Genomic DNA, 21,230 nt, shown 5'->3' on the forward strand with positions numbered 1-21,230 from the left:
TAAAAGAGGCACAAGACTTGGCATTGCGAGTTAATCATGTAAAATTCCAGCATGTTGGTAGAGATGGAAATAGCGTAGTACATTCCGTTGTCTATAAAAATGAATCAGGGAACAAGTTTTTGAAATGACGCATCAAATGATCCTAATCACCAACAAAACTTACTGCAACTAGGATAAACTTCAATTACTGTATGGCTACAATTGTAATAATGGTATCCATTCCTTAAGCTAACTTATCTAAGTGGCCTAGCTCTGGATTATTTAAGAGTAACAAATACATTATAATGTATTTGATATATCATGACTTGCAAGAGTTAGAGATCCTAGAACATCTCTAAAAGCAGTGTCCACAGTGTGACCCGACAGCCTTTAAAGTTTAAAGGTTATGTTTTTAGGTTTCCTCTTACTTCTAATCAAATCAGCAAACCTAGACGGGACATTAACCCCATGAGCACAATTGTTGCAAGGTCACTGGCAGCTAGGATCACAGAACCGAACCATCTAAGAAAAAAAATATAATTTATATATGTGAGAGAGAGAGAGAGACAGAGAGAGAGAGAGAGAGAGAATATAAATGCTTTCAATGGCCTTGTATCAGATGCATCTCATTCAGCCATAAAAAAGGGCTGGAGGGTTATGTCACATGATGTGTGAGTTGTGTACTTACCCCACACGCGCACACACACACACATATATATATATATATATATATGTTAAATTAAAATTTACTTATAGATTGATGTGCTAACAAAAGATAATTTTTAAAAAAAAAGAATAGAGGGACAGCACCTTGGATTTGTGCTTTTTTTTTTTTTTTTTTTTTTCTCAGTTCTAGCAATCTAGCATCAGTTACACCCGAAAAACCCATACAAGCAGTCAAAAGAAGCTGACTGCTATAAAATGTTGAGCCAGCAAGGGATTGCAACAAAGTAATTGCATCCCCAGCATCTTTAGTCATAACTAAAGCAAAACCTACAGGAAATTACATTACTTTAAGCACCTAAAAGCAGTTACAAAGTCAAATTCCTCACATGCAACTTTACACAAATCACACAAACATCCTAGTACCATAAAAATTCCATTAAAACAAGTTTGATTAGGATTTGATTCTCTGGAAATGCAGAAGACTATGATCAGAATCAATGCATGAAATTTATCTGCTATGAAAGCTTTAACTTAAATCATATAACAAGAAAACTGAAATTTAAGAAAAGGATAACAGATAATCTCAAAGGAAAAAAAAAAAGAAGTAATATACGCACATCAAGCGTGGCAGCAACAAATAGAAGAAAAATTGATAGCTTTTCGGCAACTTCTAAAGGAAAACAAGACATCAAACTTATGAACTGAAATGCAAGTCCTTCACAAACCACTTCAAGGATCTAGGATTTGTTTTGCAGCTACAAAATTCTTTCATTCACAGTAAGCCCAACTAAAAAAAAAAAAAAGAAAAAAAAGAAAAAGAAAAAAAGCTATTTAGTATCTCTTTCAAATCCAATGCAAGTTCTACTTGAACCTCTTTCATAGCCATCTCACATTGAAGATTCAGCACTTGCTTTCGTAGACTCTTCAGGACCAACTTTCTCAAGGGCTTTCTTACCCTCATTCACCTCTGTCAAGAACTGATCCAGTCCAAAATAATCCTCCTCAAATTCAAGTGGTCCATCTCTTGGACTAGTCATCCCCAACTGTTCTGTGGCTCCATGTATCTTGGAATCAACATTTTTGTTTGGCCTACTGTATAGGGTTGAAAGTGTTGGCTGAGCAGTAAACAAGGCCTTGTCATACACATTGTAATGGTCATCAGTTGCAAATCCGGAGTCCATTCGTCCACTTCCTGCTCCTCCAGCAGAAGAAGCCATGCAAAGAGCAACCTTCTCACTAATATCTTGATCACTATCTCTTGTGATCTTGCTCTTCTTTGTCTCCATGGCAGCATCCTTGGCCTCCAACCTTCTCTCCCTCTCTCTTTCTTGGCGTTGCTCCTCAAGCATTTTCTCATGCAGCATACGTTCTTCCCTTTTCCTCCATTGTCTCCTTAGGCAGATTATCCTTCTCATCTTCCCTTTCATGCTCATCATCAATTATCATATCAGAACTATCCATGGCAGCAGTAGGGGGTGCCACACCAGTTCTCTTAGAACATGCCTTTCGAGCCAATGCCCTCAGTTCACGTTCTTTGCTTTCCTTCTCCTTCATCATCAACTCCTTTTGAATCATCGACCTCATGACTACAGCTTCTTGGGCCTTCTGCTCCGTAACATACAATGCCTCCGAAAGCTCTCCAAAATGATCATCAATTTGGACATCTTGAAGACCTCTACCATCAACTGCAAGACCTTATCAAGCGGAATGGTATAACCTTTCAGATTCTTCCAATTAGAAGCGCAATGTGGGATTTTCCAATCTTCTTGGTCCTTCACAGTCATAGGCCGAGGAGGAGAATGCATCACCATCACAGGTGGTGACAACCTGGAAGCCTTTGGAACACGCTTATCTACTCTTGACTATAGCTCTTTATCATCAGACCAAGACACTAATCAGTTTTTGGTTTAGGCAGAGATTGAATCCCAAATCTCTTATTCAATCATCAAACTTTACTAGTTGAGTTAACTGGAACTCACCATTATCTTTAATCTTTAATAATTAATTAATACCATCTTTTTCTTTTTAGAAGCAATACCATATGTTTCTATTAATTGGTTTGGCCTAAACTAGCCTAACTGCCTCCAAAAATACCAATATACCCAATATGTGAAAAGGAAAAGGTATCTTGGATGTGAATTTTGAAATCTAATCGTTGGTTTACATATTTTCATCATATCATCTATGCTTGCAAAATTTTAAGAAAATCAAATATTAATAGTTATGTCTCAAATATTACTACGCTATGAGTAAGCACGTGCCACTAAATTGACAATACCAACTAATGTAAATAAACCTTACTGATCATTTATTTAAGGCAATAGAATTGAAACCCTAAATTACAAAATAAATTGCTATGAGTAAGGATGTGCCACTAAATTGACAATCAACTAACCTAAATAAACCCTAAATCAATCAAACTATTGATGATTTGAAACCTTGAGTGAGTGTGTGTGCAATTTGATAACACACTTTTCAGGGACTTCTGCGAACACTTTGGAATTCAAAATCATTATTCCTCACCTACCAACTTGCAAGCAAATGGTCAAGTAGAAGTGGCAAACCGATCTTGATTGAAAATCATCAAGACTAGGCTTGAGGGGGCAAAGGGAGTGTGGCCAGACGAGTTACTAGGAGTTTTATGGGCCTATAGGACGACTGTGAGAACCCTCACAGAAGAAACTCCTTTCAAGTTAGCCTATGGAAGTGTAGTGATACTTGCAAAAATGCATATGACCAACTATAGGTTGATGAAGTATGAAGAGAAGGATAATAAAGAGAAATTCCGCCTTAACCTTGATCTAATAGATGAGGTAAGAATGGACACGGAGCAAAGAACAAAAAGGTATAAAAACCTTATGGCCAGACAATATGATGCAATGGTGAAACTCAGGCACTTCAACATAGTGGACCTTGTCTTGAAAAGGGTCTCTTTGGCAACCAAAAACCTAGCTCATGGGAAATTGAGACCTAATTAGGAAGGACCCTATAGGGTTATCAATTGCAAAAGACAAGGGTCGTATTACTTGGAAGCCCTAAACGGGAAAAAGTTGGAGCACCCTTGGAATGTTGAGCACCTAAGAAGGTATTATCAGTAAAATATCAGCCTAGACGAGCATTATCTTGGACGAGAAGACCCAAGATGTTGTCACTCTGGACAAGCCAAAATTTATGTTGCTTTTATGTGTTGTTAACATTATATGTTATGTTTTTAACTCCTTAAGGGTGTATTAGTTTTTAAACTAACTATGGACGAAGTCATGAACTTGGATATTTGTTTGTATTTATAATTCCCTAAAAGGCATTAGCTTCTAAGCATGTACCATACTTGTGGACGATATTTATATACTTGTGGATGATATTTATATTGTGAATATGTAGTTTGGATTTTCAATATATGTGATGTATAAATCTAATCTCCATAATTTCACCCACAAGAAGGCTAAGGCCTAAGACGAGTACAAATCCTTAGACGCAAGGATGTAACGTATATAAGTTTTCCTCAAAATAAGGATAAAGCAAAGAAAAACAAGCTCAAGGCATATTTGTCCAAACAATAGACGAAGTAAAGCTTGAAGCGTATTATTCCAGCCCATTGACGAGGAAATACATGCATAACAATATTCAAGGTCCATGGATAGATAGCCAGCTAAAACAATCCAATCTTTGGACGAGTAAAAAGCTGAAAATGCCTTACATAAAAATGATTCCTATGGGTGAAAAATAGAACTAGCTGCCAAGTCTAAGGACAAGTAAAGCTGGAAAAACCAGTGTCATTCACAAGACGAGTTATAGGGTCTGTTTGGATAGCACTTATTGTTGCTGAAAGTTGCTAAAAACTGATTGTTGCTGAAAACACTGTAGCAAAATAATTTTTAAATATATGAATAGTACCGTGGGACCTATTTTTAATATTTTTAATGTGTGAACAGTGCATGAACAGTACGTGAACAGTGCATGCACAGTACATGCACAGTAAATTAACAGGGGGTTTCAGTTTTTTCGGCCGGTTTTTTTTTTTTTTTTTTTTACACAAAACGCAACTTTACTTTGAGTAAGAAAAATTGCTATCCAAACGCAGGCATAGTTGCAAAATTCAAAGAATGGTAAAGGATATTAAACATGAAAGAATCCTTATCATGGACAAGCCATACTTGAAACCAATATATTGGATGATTTAAAAAAAAAATGTTCGTCCATACAACAACATGTTTAATAGTAAATGAAAGAGTAATGAAAATAAAATATTCATTCATAAAGTTTAGAAAAGGGTAGACGACCACTGTCCAAAAACCCTTATAAAATAAAAAGCCTGAAAGACAATTGTTTGAAAGCTCGTCCTAAGTGATATAGACGAGTGAAATGTACTTAACATAATTTTAAATGGTCCTAAACAATGGACCTCATAAAAAAAATTAAAAAAAAAAAAACAAAAAAAAAACAAAAGAAAACAAACAAACATAAAGACGAAGGGAAACTAAATTCACTGTGGGGGGTTATTTTCAACGTCTTAGGCAAGTTGAGTAGTGGCATTGTCTTCAATATTGATATCCTCAGAGTTTGTCTGAATGAGAGAGCTTGCAACAGCAGCAAGGTTGAGTTTGATGGAGCTAAAGTCAACTTCAGGGAAGTTTTCTATAGCGTCCATTCAAAAATCTTCAAAACCTGTTGCGAAATTGGTGTCCAGCAAATCAGTGAACTATTTAGATGCTCTGAACTCCACTACTACATCTTCTTTTGCCTTGGTAAGAAGGGTACTCAACTCGTCATTCCTCTTTTGAAGGTGGTCAAGACAAGTATCCTTCTCAACAACATCAGCTTTCAACTCCTTAACCAGATTTTGCAACTCATTGGCCTTAGCTGCCACTTCAGCCTAACCCTTGTAGTCGTCCTTGACCTTTTAGATCCACTTATCAAGTAGGATCCTCATCTTGTCCATCTTCATGGCCTGCCTGGACGCAACTATGAACTTTGACATGGCCTACACAAGTGATTAAAGAGTTCTGTTAAAAAAAAAAAAAAAACATATTATTGATGGTCATTTTGGAAGACAAATGAGAAAGGAGCCCAAAGACACAGGCAAAGGAGTTGGTAAATAGATAGAAAAAACTATTAAGCCCAAGAGGTAGGAATAATGGGTCACAGGTCCATAAAATAAACAAATGGGTCTTGAGGAAGCAAATGGGCTTAAAGGAGCCCGAAAAGAGAGAAATAGCAAACTCATGGGAAGTATATGATGTAGAATAGTAAAAATGGGCCACGGTAAGGCCTAAAGTAATGCAAGCAAAGAAAGTAAGGGGTTGATGGCAAGCCCATAAACCCCAAAGATAAGGACAAGGTAATTGGATCGGGGAAGCCCAATGAAGTTAGTAAAAGCCCATGGGAACATAGAGTTAGGAAAAAGGCCAAGTGAGCTCAAGGAAAGCAAATGGGCCAAGGATGCCCGAGAGAAAACAAATGGGACACAGGGGCCTGCAAGTAATGTGATGAAAAACCAATGGCCATACTGAGCCATTGGGGAAAGAATAAACGGCAGGCCTAAAAAGGTCTAACAGGATTGAATCAAATAAATGTCACTGCAGGAATAACAGAGTGACATGATAGAAAATGATAGCAGTCAAAGGGGCGGACTGAGCCCAACATTAAACAAAGCCCAGCACCTAAGGGGAGTGAGAAATCATAAAGCAACCCACATAAAAGGTCAAGGAAGGACGGCAGACTATGCAGGTAAACCTCCAGACCGCGGCGAGCACATGAGTAGCAGGCGGATTTTGGATATACATGAAAGGGAGACACGCGCAAGGCCCAAGCACCACTAGCTTGTACCCAGCCAATATGGTCATGGGTCAGAGGTAAGAGGGCATGGTTTGGCAGTGAGGAAAGGGAAAAACCTACTCTGCAGTTCCTGCTCAAGCTCTTTTGGGGGTACGTCCTACTGGGATGAAATACCATTTAAAAGAAGCAAGACTGAGTTAGAACCACTAGGTGCATACCATAAGGGATAGAGAGAAAGCATCCACATTGTGGCAGGAATGGGTGCCACGACAGACTAATAAATAAAATAGCTTTCCTTTGTCTGGAAATGGGGAGTGGCATATAGACAGACCAGTGGTAGTCGACAAGTACACTCAGACCAGACAAAGGTAGTTAAAGGCTAAAATAGTAAAATCTGGTCACGGTAGGCATTATAAAAGGAGACCCTTGCCGTGCCCGGAAGGGGGATGGAAGGATCATAGTAAGAATCGTCTCTGAGGAACACACAGACAAACCAGTGGTAGTCGACAAGTACACCCAAACTAGACAAAGGTGGTTAAGGGCTAAAATAGTAAATCTGGTCACGGCAGGCACTATAAAAGGAGACCCTTGTCGTGCCCAGAATGGGGATGGAAGGATCATAGTAAGAATCGTCTTTGAGGAACCACGAAATAGAAAACAATTGTAAATGAAAAGAAAGAAAAGATAAGAGGAAAACTAAAAAACAAAGAAAGAAGAAAGGAAAAAAAAAAAAAGAGTTAGATCAGCAAGCATGCACCAATAGGTTGATTCCCTCTCTCCCTCTCAAAATCTTGCTCTTTGCCAAAAGCGAAAAGGGGTTTTCCTCTGGGCACCAATCATTCAGATCTGTTTCCCTCAAAGTAATTAACTTCCACGGTAGGATTTTCCCTGGGAGGTTGATTGCATTGAGAAGAAGTGTTCTTCCCTCTTTAGTCTTGGTCTTGCGGGCTAGATTTGCTCTGATTTCATTCTTCTCTTAAATGACCTATGTGTTGACCACTTATTAACTTGCTTTCTTTATAAAAGTAATTATCATTATTGTGATTATCTCTTTTAATTAAGGATTAATTGTTTACTTTAATTGAGAAGTCGAAGTATTCTCTTTTTGTTTTATTATCATGTCTACCTGGCATAACTCATCTGGAATAGCTATGCCTGCCGTAAGTATGTTCTTGGCAGACAAGACATAATTTGCACACAAGCGGGATCAAGTTGAGTTGCAGTTGGACCGGTCTCAACTCCCTTACTTAGAACATTTGGGCCTAGTACCGCAGGAGGCAGTCCAGCCTAATATAACAAAAAGGCCCGCTACATTAAATTGGTGACTTCACTAGGGAGTTGAGAAGCAGATAAGGACGAAATCCCTCGCAAACAAATGCCTCCAAAGTCCAGGACAATGTGAAATATGAGTGTTGTATACTCACAAGTAGAGCCTAGGCTGATGATGCCTTACTAACAGCAACCTAACCAGGTGGAAGGCGCTAACAGAATGGGGGCTGAACCCCAACCACCACCGAGAATTCCTACTGATAATGCCAACATCTTTATTGAAGTCTTGCAGTCCCTGCAACACTCACAACAACAAATTATGGAAGAAATCTGTCAACTGAAAATAGACAAAACAAAAGGGAAAGTAAGCCAACATGACTTGGAACATGCGGCAGACAAAGCGGAGACATTAGCAGGAGGTGTCCCATAAAATGCAGAACAATGTTTCATCACCATGGCCGAAGTAGCGGCTCTCTTGGAATAAGAGAGAGTTAGAGCACCTAGGGAGAGATTCTATTCACGAAGGCCTCTTCACCCACTGAAGGTACTCAATAAACTGTTCCTCGAGAGGTATGAGCTGTGGGCCTTTGCATAGTACGATGGCAGGAAGGGAAGTGTCGTTGAGCACGTAAGTAAGTTCATTGATACTTTTGGCCCTTACGTCGCAGACGAAGACTTGTGTCTTCGAGAGTTTTCCAAATCACTATGTGACTAGGTATACACTTGGTACATTGGCCTAAAGCTAGGATCCATTCCAACTTGGGATGACATGGTGGATGTATTTTGCACTAAGTACTTCCACAAAGAAGAAATAGTAACACTTGCAACTCTGCAAGCAACCAAGCAAAGAAGTGGTGAAGACTTGATGAAATACATCACAAGGTTTAGGGACATAGCACTCAATTGCTATGATCATTGTCAAGAAAGAACATTGGTGGAAATGTGTATGACAAACATGATAAGGGAGTATAGGGCAGTCTTGGAAAACTTAGAAATTTCCTAGTTTGCATAGTTACTGCAAAAGGCCAGGAAGACTGCCCAATCTGTAAAACCAAGCATGGACAAAAGAAGCGTTTCGCAGGCTATGGTGGTATCTATTGGTGAGCGGAGGAGGAAGACTGATGGAAGGGAATATGATACTCCCCCACCAATTCCATGCAATCTGAAAAAGTTAGACGTGCTGCTAAACAAGTGGATAGTAGACGGAGTTTTCAAACCCAATCAAGTTTCTAGAGAACCCATAGAAGAGGAGCAGAGGGACCCACGCTTCTGCCATTTACACAACTACGTACAACATCCTATCGTGGAATGTTGGGCGCTCCACAGATTGGTGCATTGCAAGATCAAAGAGGGGACTCTAGAACTATTCCAGCAAGAGGTTCAAAGAAACCCACTCCCAAACCACAAAGGGAAGGGTGTAGTAGCAGTAGTAATTTGCGTGGATCCAGGGAAGGATGAAGAAAAGAATTCAGCCCTGCTTGCCATAGCAATTACCACTTTACAGTAAAGCTCCAAGTTTAAAAATTTTTTCGACCAACTGAGGCTTACAATAAAGGAAAGGAAGATAGCCACGGAGGCTCTGGTGAGCATTACCTCCGGGGCAGGAGTAGAATGATTATCAGCAAAAACCCCAGATGACAGAGCCCCGTTGCAGGAGTTAATTGAAATCACTTTTAGTAACGAGGATATGGAGGTGGGATACCCATACCACAAGAAGCCCCTTTACTTGGCAGCATCCATAAATCAAATCCCCATAAAGAAGGCCTTGGTAGATACACGTGCTTCCATAAACGTCATTCCATTGAGCACTTTACACGCCATAGGAATTTCAGAAAGAAAGATCCAAGGATGCCTAATGGAAGTAACAAGATTTGGCGGAAGGCGCAAATACACCGCAAGCCATATCTAGCTGTGGTTAAAGGTGGGACCCATAGCTTCTTTTACTCAATTCCACGTGGTGAAAACAAAGGTCTCGTACCATGTGCTTTTAGGGAGACCATGGCTGCACAAACACTGGCTAGTCCCATCCATATACCACCAGTGTATGAAAGGAAGGTTGAATGGCAGAATGATACGTATAGCAGCAAATCCCTCGCCATTTGAGTAGATAAAGGCTCATCTAGTGGAAACCATGTTCTACGACCAATGGTCTCCATCTGGGAAAAGCTGGATATCAAAACCACAAGGTACCTTTGTACCTAAGTGGGAAGACATCTAAAGTGATTCGGAACCTGATCTAAGGGAGTTGCTAGGACAAAAAAAGAAAAGGAAAGAAGCAACCACCGTAGAATTGGATGATACACCACACTGTGTCAGGGTCCGAGGTCCTGACAGCAGGCTAGTGTACAAATTATGAAGCCAAGCAAGGCCTGCGATTGAAACACAGACAGGCCCCACCTAGGAATGGCAGCACGAGAGTTTGGCCTGTTGCAGGGTTCAAGAAAGTTTAGAGGAAGAAGATAATAAAGAGAAAAGTGAAGAAGTTGTGGTAGAAAAAGAGGTACAGGTTGCGGCAGAAGAAGAAATGAAGGAAGTTGACCTAGGGTCAGTTTCGTAAGGACCAAGGCCCATCTCAATTAGTGCAAGTCTAACAGAAAAAGAAAAATAAAAATTGGTACTGTTGTTGAAAGAATTTAAAGATGTCTTCGCATGGGACTACAGTGAAATGCCAGGATTAGACCTTGAGCTAGTTGCACATACGTTAAATGTGGACCTAGAGGCCAAGCCAGTAGCCCAGCTTGCTAGGATATTCCACAGGAAATAGAAGGGCAAATAGTTAAAGAAGTACATAAGTTGTTGGCCGCAGGATTCATCAACCCTATTCAACACCCGCACTGGCTATCCAACATAATACCAGTAAAGAAGAAGAATGGGTAGAAAAGATGTTGTGTAGGAACTCTAGAATTTAAGAGAGAAACTAACTTTGGCATCGGAGGGTTTTTGGCCGGTGAGCCCTGGTCTCTTTTGATCGTTTGTTTTCCTTTTCAGGCCTTCTAGATCATCGAAGTCCAAAGCATTCAGCTTACTGATTTTCTGTGAATCATCACAATTAAATTGATAATCAATTAACCTAAATAAATACAATGAAAATAATTTCAATCTATCTTCAATGAATCTCTCTCTCTCTCTCTCTCTCTCTCTCTCTCTCTCAGTTACTTAATACCATTGTATTATGCTATCCAAACTCAAAATCAATTAATCAAAGAAACTGTCCATACCTAAGAGAGTTTCACATGTCTATAAAAGAGTGCGAGTGCGAGTGCGAGTAAGAGTGAAGAAGAAGACATTTGAAAGTAAATCTAAGTCTTGATCTCTTTCATATATATATATATATATAATTGACTTCTATTGGGGCCCATAAATTGGAGTAGGCCCCATTCGGCTTTGGCATTATATACTACTATTTTATTTACAATCCTATTTGTTACCTAGCAATATGGGCCCAAGAATTACAAGCCCATAGATATAATTATTGATTTATCAAAAAAAATTATTGCCATTATATTTTATATTAATATGTCCAATATTCTTCTAACATGTTGCCAAGTTAACTTTAAATATTATTATTATTATATATATATATTTTTTTAAAAAACATAAACAAATTGTTTAGGTGGGATGGTAAGTGATAACACAAGAATATGAATGTACCAAAATTTTGAATCTGGATCCCAACATAGCAAACCACCAAAATGTCAAAGATATTTTCATTTCGAAAACAAAAAAAACAAAGGAAAACACAATAATTTCAACACACGCATATATCGAACAATTTTTTATTTTACTTTATGGAATATGTCCAGCAAGTTGATATTGGTAACACCCATGGATTTGTACATAAAAGGGTTAGGGGCAATAGCCACAAGAATGAGGTAGATTACACCACCGAGAGAGATGGCCTAGTGGTCTTGGTGTGAATGCAAGAGCACTAGGTTCCATGTTTGATTCCCAATGAGCGAACTGTGGGATTCTGCCTAAAACTAATCTAGGCCTCTAGCTTTCTCGCGGGCCTAGGGTGATATTTGTGATCATTCCCGATCATAGTAATTATGGCTCAATCCAACATTTTCTAGTGAGGGGGTGCCCTTATGGTCACGCCCAAGGTGGTGAATCACAGTGGTCACCCCTGCCCCCTTTTTCTTCAGCCAAAAAAAAACAAAAGGGTAGATTACAAATTTTTTTTTTTTTTTTTGGTTGAAGTTTTTAGGCCAAATTTTAATTTGGAGTCCAATTTGCACCCTCAATTTGTTGCATTGATCACAACTTTAGCAGTTAGATTTGAGTTTTATTTTTTTTATTTTTTTATGAGTATTTTACAAAATGCATCTTTAAAGTTTGGGGTAATTTTGATGCCCTCTAAAGTTTTAAAATAGTGATTTGCTCTCCTAACATTAGATAGTACTATAACCCCAATGCATATGCATGTGATACATTTACAAACAAGCATTACTAAACGCATATTAAAATTTTATCAAGTTTATGTAAAATATATAATATTTTTATATTTGAAAATATAAAATAGATACTGATAAAATAAATATAAGTTTATTTGAAACAAGTGTAAAAAAAAAAAAAAAAAAAATTGTTTATATTGTAATCCATGAAATTCTCAATTTTAGTTTGTCCAACCACTATTTGTATAATAATAATAATAATAATAAAATCATTGACGATGATATTTTAAAAAATTTATTAATTTTGACTTTTTTTAGAAGAAGATGGTTTTCTCACTTAATAACTCATTCAACACAAAAAAATAAAATTAGACCTCTCAATTTTTGTACTGTAGTAAATAGCTGCACCAAAACTAAAAAAAATTGGATGGCACATGGCATAAAATTAGACTATAATTTGAGATCTAATTAAATTTTGAGTATCTTTTGTGTGGGCATGCACTAAGTCTCACATCATATGTGGATCTCTATTATTATCTTTTTACATTGTACATGTTTAATTTTTGAGTACCACACATGTAGTAGACATAAACCAAATACCCTAAGAAAAATGCTACATCCACAATATTTTCACAGCACTATCACAAAAAATCTTAGGTGGCAGGTTGTTTCGGGCTAATACTAGTGGGCGAGAAAGTAATTTCAGTGATGGATTATGAACAGTTTTAGACCCCTTAAAACAACCAGATTAACCTAGTTAATTAGTCAAATGATTAACTTAGTCAATTTAAGCAATTCTAGGTTATCACAAACAAAAAATCATATCAAAAGTGTAAAGCAGCGGAAATATAAAAGACACAATGATATGATGACCCAGGAAACCACACGGTAAAAACCTAGGGAGGATTTGACCTAGCTATCCTCAAGGTAAACCTGAATCCACTATGCGAAAGAATCGAAGTTCATACAAAATGACTTACAAGCTCCCCGCTTGACTTCCTAATGCTACCTACCAGTAGAACTTACTGACACGATCACATGCAAACTCCGAATCCACGAACTCCTTCTTTCTTGGATTCTCAATCAAGATACAAGCACTCCCACTTGTTTTTCTTTAAGCTCCAATAGCAGCAACCTTGTTGATCATCAAGATGTAGATAATATCTCTACCTTGAAAACCCTAAGTTTATGTGAAGGAAAGCTCCTCTAGATCTCACAAGAGATTCAAATAAACTGCAAATATGAGCAACAAAGGCTTAGAGAGGTTTGGGTACAAAACCTTAGATACAAAAGAGGCACTCTCTTCTCTCTCTCTAAAAAGCTCTCAAAAACGTGGCTTAGGGTTTTTCCTTATATACCTAGGGTAAAAACAAAAAACCCAAAACGTTTAATGAGTTAGGGCTGAGTTGGAATATTCTGCAGAAAAACATTCTGCCCGAGATTCGATCGATCGAGTCTTTCCTTCGATCGATCGAGCCAGGCCAAAATGCACTAATGCATCTGCAGCCACTCGATTCCAACTTTACATGAAAGACCCAACTTGGAGCAAGCCTAAATAAGACTAAACAACCTGTTTTGATCATGGTTTGCCAACAATACAAATTAGAGTTCTAAATACATAAAATCCTAAATCTTTAGAACCTAACAAACTCCTCCTTTGGCAATCCGTGACAAAACACAAATACTAAGCCCAAAGTTTACAATTTAAAAAGCCCTTTACAAAAATAATGTTCATAAACCAAAATTCAGTCATAATTACTATCCATCAGTTGCAAGTGTAGACGGTAGCTTAATTGAATCATCCTGTTTATTTCTTAAATACTCAACAAACGCATAAACGCATTATGACAGAGAATAATATATAAACAGGTATAACATTCTTGTATGATTCATACAACACACAATAAAGACATATATCAAATGAATAACTCATAGAATATAAATCAANATCAAAAATCCAAAAAGAAAGAGGTCCGAAATTATGAGATAAAATGCATGAAAAATGCAAATAAACTCAAAAATGAGGGGCAAAAGAGACTTACCGGCTTGAGGAAAGAGAATTCTTGCAAAATTTTGGAGGAAAATGACAAAAAATCGCTGTAGATCCTTGCCTAGTTGGAGAGAGAAAAGAAAGTTTGAAAAAGTCTTTTGAAAAAGGAGTGGAATCAATCAAAGAGTACTGTTTAAAAAACCTGATTCACGACTTTTGATTGATTGAAAATTACATTCGATTGATCGAATCAGTTCGAAAGTTTTAAAAGGATTTTAAATATTTTCGATCGATCGAAATAGGTAGTGGATCACAGTATTTTGAGAAAAATTTCAGTTTTGAAAAACTCAAACCAATTTTTGAAAATAACTCCTCAAAGCATTAAAACAATGAAACACAATGCATGAGTATGAGATGAAATGGAAACTTTTTCAAAACCCAAATTTATAATCCCAGATTCTCCAAGGTAAAGTTTCAGCCGGTTCTTCCTTTAAATTCACAAGCAAAAAAAAATGTTTTGCATAATACTCAAGGTATTTTTCAAATTTGGTTGGCAGACCAAAAACACACACAATAACATGTACAGTGTTTAGCAAAGAGTAACTTGTGTAGTGTGTGCAAACTAGCACAAACTTGAGATACATGTGAGGTGATATATGAATAGAAATCAATTACAAAATCTACAAAATTCATCACACAGAATTTAAAAGAGACTGTCATCTAAAAAGTTATATCCTATAACTCCCACATCTCCTAGAACAAAAGCTTGCAATCATATAAGTTTCTTGTATTTTTGCCTCATTATTATGTGAGATGCATCAAACCTAATAATACACACCAATTTTAATTATGTGAGATGCATCAAGCCTAATAGTACACACCAATTTTAAGCATTAAGCAATTAAGCTGAGGTATCACCTTATGTTCTTTTTGTGTATGTGCTACACTTTCTCGAGCACAGAATCTTATGATATGCACTAAGGTGTTCATGATTGGCTAGTGAACAGTGGTGAGATGGTTATTTATGCATTTCTCAAAAGGATCAAGTCTGACAGTCAAATAACATGTGATTTCAAGATCAAGACAAAGTGATCAAAAACCATAAACATCTTTCCCACACAACATGCACTACAAAGTTTCAACTAGTCAAGTGCAATAAATAAGCTCATCAAAGCTAAACAAGGTACATAAGACATGTTATGTGTAACTAAATTGACCAACCTTGTTTTCAAAAACCAAGAAACATAGTGCTTACATATTTTGCTTTTCTCCTTTTTTATTTTTTATATTTTTTTTATTTATTAAAAGAGAAACCCAATAAATCCTAGAATGAAATGCATGAATGTAATGCAATGCAAGTCCTAGAACAAAGAAAAACACAAAAAAAAAAAAACAAATAACAATGGTCACAAAGGAATGAGCAATAAACCACAAGGACCATGTCAGAAAGACTCAATTAGATCGAGTCTTTTGCATCCAAAACCTTTTAGATGCACCACGAGCATTGGAGTTCTTATTCACATTTGACTGATTTCCAACTCCAGGATTGGAATAAAGGTTCAACGCCTTTACCAATTACCAATGAGTGTCATAGGATCTTGTGCTTGAGGCACAGGCACCTTTGGTTTGTTTGCTCTCTTAGCAGCTTGAAACTTGTAACATTTAGGACGAATGTGTCCAGATTTTTCACAATAGTGACAAACCCAAGCAGGTTTACCATGTATCTTGTCCTTAGATGGGTAGATCCTTAGGTTTAGACTCTCCTAGATCAACCCTAATCTTCCTAGGTGGTGAAACTTCTATGGGTTTAACAACCTCACTCACAGAGGACTTAACAGTTTCACTCACAACCTCACTGCAGAAGGTTCAGAAGAAGATGGAGGAACAAAGTTTGTGGAATTGGTGCAAAATCAAAGATGCTTTCAACATATCCTAAACCAGATTTATCAGAAGGATACTTTTGAACATTCAACATGTGATTTAGTTTAGAACTAGCAGATCTAGCAACAGATAAATCATGTTCCAAAGTTTTAACTTTATCAAGCAAGAGCATGTTCTCAGATTTAACATTGTTCAAAAGATCATTAGCATCAAACAAGTTAACAACAAATTCTTCTTTTCAAGCTCAAGAGATTCAATTTTCTTCAGGCCAAGTTTAACATTATAGCATCTTTTGTAGTAATTTTGCAAATTTATTGTAGGCCTCTTGAAGATCTGCATCCTCAGAGAGTTCCCCATCAGAAGGGTTCTTTCAACAGATATGCTTTCATTTACTACTGCAGTAGCAGTGAAAGAATGAAGTTTCCATCCTCGTCAATCAGACTCATCATCAGAAACCTCATTATCATAAGGTTACAGCCATAGCTTTACCCTTAGATCTTAAGAATGTAGGACATTCAGATTTCACATGACCATACCCTTGACAGCCAAAACACTGAGCACCCAAAGGATTGTTTGAAGATTGACCAACTTTTTCTCTGGGTTTTCCAAAATTATTAACCTTAGTGGGATCATTCTTCCTAAAGTTTCTAGGTTCAACAGTGTTTGTACCTCTTCCCTTTCTATTGTTATTCCTAAGAAAGTTTCTAAAGTTCTTGGCAAGGTACGCAATCTCTGTAGCAGAGAGCTTATCATCAAATCCACCAACATCAACATCATCAACTACTTAAGAGCTATTGATTTGGATTTGTTCACTTTTGGTAGGTCAGACTCATAGGACTGAAGAGATCCTACAAGCTCATCAATAGGGATGATGTCCGCATCCTTGTTCTCAGTAATGGCAGTCACTTTAGGTCTAAAGTTTTCAGTTAAAGATCTAAGAATCTTTCTAACAATTTTAGGTTGATCATAGATTTCACCCAAATTAAAGGAAAAATTAACAATATCATTTAATTTAGCATAGAATTCATCAAAAGATTCATCATCAGACATTCTAATGCTTTCAGATCTAGAAGTCAATTGCTGCATTTTATTAATCTTAACTGCTTTTGTGCCTTCATGCACAGTTTGGAGGATTTTTCAAGCTGTGTGAGCAACCTTAACATTAGAGATTCTCTTAAATTCCTCCATAGAAACAACATTGAAGATGCATTCATAGCTTTGCTATTGAAACCTACTGCTTCTTTTCAGAAGTTTGCCACTCACTCACAGGAGTAGTGGGCTTCTGCCATCCGTATTCAACGGAATTCCAAACCCTCTCATCAATAGATTTTAGGAATTCTTTCATCATTACTTTCCAATAAGTATAGTTATTCCTATCAAAGTGAGGAGGAACAATAAGAGAGTGTCCATGCTCAAGGACAACAGGGGTCAAGGATCAGCTCAGAGATCAAAAAATTTCTAACAAAAGAGCTACCTGCTCTGATATCACTTGAACGGTTTTAGCCCCTTAAAACAACCAGATTAACCTAGTTAATTAGCACAATGATTAACTTAGTAAATTTAAGCAATTCTAGGTTATCACAAACAAAATCATATCAAAAGTGTAAAGCAGCGGAAATATAAAAGACACAATGATATGATGACCAAGGAAACCACAGGTAAAAACCTGGGAGGATTTGACCTAGCTATCTTCAAGTAAACCTGAATCACTATGCAAAAGAATCGAAGTTCATACAAAAGGACTTACAAGCTCCCCGCTTGACTTCTAATGCTACCTACAGTAGAACTTACTGACACGACACACTGCAACTCGAATCACGACTCCTTCTTTCTTGATTCTCAATCAAGATACAGCACTCCCCCTTGTTTTTCTTTAAGCTCAATACAGCAACCTTGTTGATCATCAAGATGTAGATAATATCTCTACCTTGAAAACTAAGTTTATGTGAAGGAAAGCTCCTCTAGATCTCACAAGAGATTCAATAAACCGAAATATGAGAACAAGGCTTAGAGAGGTTTGGGTACAAAACCTTAGATACAAAAGAGGCACTCTCTTCTCTCTCTCTAAAAAGCTCTCAAAAAGTGGCTTAGGGTTTTTCTTTATATACCTAGGGTAAAAAAAAAACCCAAAACGTTTAATGAGTTAGGGCTGAGTGGAATATTCTAAGAAAAACATTCTGCCGAGATTCGATCGATCGAGTCTTTCCTTCGATCGATAAGCCAGGCCAAATGCACAATGCATTTGCAGCCATTCGATTCAACTTTACATGAAGACCCAACTTGAGCAAGCCTAAATAAGACTAAACAACTTTTTTTGATATGGTTTGCCAACAATACAAATTAGAGTTCTAAATACATAAAATCCTAAATCTTTAGAACTTAACAAATTAAAATTAAAAACCTGTAATAACTTGTCACTTAGAATTTGTTGTGAAAGTATTGTGATAATGTCATACTCAATGCTTAAAACTCCCACTTAATTCATTATCATTGTAAAATATAAAGTATGAATTTGAAAAATCATATTGAAAGAATAAGAAAATAAGTATCAATAAGAAAATGTGAAGCACAAAAGCACAACAGAATTATAGTTTTTAAAGTAATTAAAAAATAAATGTTTAATTAAAGACTTTTTTCTTCAGTGCATAAACATTTTAGGCAATAACCAGTTGAAATTATACCTTCCTCTTTATTTATTTATTTATTTATTAATTTATTGTAATCAACGTAGTCCATGGACCGGAAGTCATGGCTCATCGGTATCAACTTATTTGTCAGCAAGAAAATTATTTAAAAAAAAAAAAAAACACTATTAAAAAGCTTGTTGTAGGTTGATAGTTGATACTACAATAAATTACATTAGAAAATACGAATTTATCTCTGCTACAATGTCCACATGTGAGTTCAAAAACAAAACGAACAAAAATTTAAACATCAAATGAAAAGGAGAAAAGACCTAACAGGTTTTTATTCTGCACTTATTATGTTCTCAAGCTTTATACATCCTAAAATAAAAGTGTTCACATCTCATTTGTTTGATATCTAATTTGATCGGTGTTAGTTGCTAGCTATGGTAATTTTTCTTGATGATTTTCAAAGTCAATGTTTAAAAAAAAAAAAAAATTTGAATTTGTAAATAGATTTTAGAGAGAGAAGAGACTTGCACATTTTTTTTTTCTTTTTTTTTTTTTTTTTTTTTTTGAGAAACAAGACTTGCACATTTCAATGAAGTACAATATAACAATATTATAAATTTGATTACAAGTAAGGATTTATTTAATAGAATAGATCTAGTGATATTAAAAAAATATTTGTTTTTCTATCAAATATCTTGTATTTAAATAGATTTTATTTATTAAAGAAGTGAGGAAAATTGTTATTGACTTGGCTTGAGATTTATTTGAGGAAAATAATCAGGTGGAGCAGTTTTCATCTTCCATGTTTAGTCCAATTCAAAAATAGTTTAGTCACAGCATAAAGATCTTATACCGAAAGTTCTGAAAAATGACTGAGAAGAGGAGAAAGATTACGATGAGAAGGAAGGAGTTGGAACTTGGAAGTGAAACCTTCTCCAACTGTTCATTTTTGTAGTATAACTACCCATAGTTGTGTGTGATATATATATATATATATATGACATCTTGTAACTATAGAGTGTAAAGAAGTATGACCAACTCACACCAATGCAAGTTGATCTTCAGTACTGCGTAAAAGCACCTCACTCACACACTTTGCATGTCCAAATTCAAGCACATCTCCCATCAAAAAAAATAAATAAATAAATAATAAAAAATAAAAAAATAAAAAAATTCAAGCACATCTGACTTCACATAATTATGTATGTGGGTGCAAAAGCCTTGCAAATGTACAACTATTTTCATGAACATTTGAAATTATATTTTCCAATTTTGTGTAAACAAATCTATATGAGTGGGCTTTCCATTCATGTATCTCCCTTGAATTAGGACAACATGATATAAATTTGGTAGCCACAAGGTCTTTTATGATCTATATTGTGAAGATTCTCCTTGTTGGGGGAGATAAATAGCTTAAAAATTTTCTTAAATAATTAATATAACATATAGAGACATATTTTAACCCAAAAGGCATAAGTCTAATAGGTATGTGCTCAATTATATTATATTAATTACTCATTCTTCTTATCATTATTATTAGGACATATGTAAATCATGTTAAGAACATATGTCATTTAGAATTGGCTTATACTTTGACAAAACGCATTTTACTTATACTTGGATAGATTTAGGATGTGTTTAATACTTCAATGAACAAGAGTTCAAGTCCAAGTGTTAAAGTCATGCAAATCTGTCTAAGAATCAAGTAGAAAAGTGTTGTATTTTAAAAAGCATGTTTAGCCCAATGCTCGACAGCTGCTCGATAGATAACCTATCCATCAAGATTTATGAAAATCACTTTTTTAGATCTGATTTTACACATATCTGTGTAAATATATTTAGGCTTTCTTTTCTCACAACCCTAAACATATCTAAAGATTATTTTAAGGGCTATCTCAGTTGATGAAAACTTGATGCAAAGGTTTTGTTTAAGCAAATTGTGACCGGAGACAAATTTGCCCTAGTTCATCTTTCTCTTGAAGAAGCTGCAGCGTTTTACGCTGTAGGGCTTTGTAACCAAGGAGTTTCATGATATTCATCATATTGATAAACTAAAAAACTTTGCAGCCAACATCTTTCTCAAGTTGATGGTTAGTCAAGTACTTGGATCCCTGCATCGATTGTTTAGTCACATACTGGGAGCCGTGCATTGAAAAGGAAAGATTGTCATTACAAAATATAGGGGCCTTTTTTTGTTGCGAATTGAGCTGGGTTGCCTTCTGCGATGATCGGCCCAAGTGTTCAGAGTAGGAGAGCTGAGACCGACCCAACTATAACTCACTTTGGTTCGGCTTGTACGTAAACTAGGTCTCGTCTGCCGGGAATATTCTTGCGGCAGGCAGAACTGTTACAAATGATTTACGGCAGGCAGATATAATAACAACAAAGAAACAGAATACAGTGACCTTTTTTTAATGAAAAAATGACCAAGTAATCTCTATTTTTTTTTCTATAACAATCACAGTAATAGCAATGGCAGTAATAACAATGGCTTTTACAAGAGAAATAAAAGATTAAGTGATAGTATGAGTTAATCGAAAATAAATGTCAAGTCAAGTTTGAGTCCATAGGGGTAAAGACTAAAGAGGAAGAACGCCTCCTCTCAATGCTACTAATCTTCCAAGTCAAGACAGTTTAGTG

The 21,230-nt window shown here is 36.3% G+C and overlaps 1 pseudogene; it reads right to left on the reverse strand.

The window, feature by feature from the left end:
• Positions 1-1,403: 1,403 nt before the first annotated feature.
• Positions 1,404-21,230, reverse strand: part of LOC112040709 (SNW/SKI-interacting protein A-like) — a 30,635-nt pseudogene continuing 10,808 nt past the window's right edge.

This window comes from Quercus suber, unplaced genomic scaffold, assembly GCF_002906115.3.
Source record: "Quercus suber isolate HL8 unplaced genomic scaffold, Cork oak 2.0 scaffold_308, whole genome shotgun sequence".
Taxonomy (NCBI): Eukaryota; Viridiplantae; Streptophyta; class Magnoliopsida; order Fagales; family Fagaceae; genus Quercus; species Quercus suber.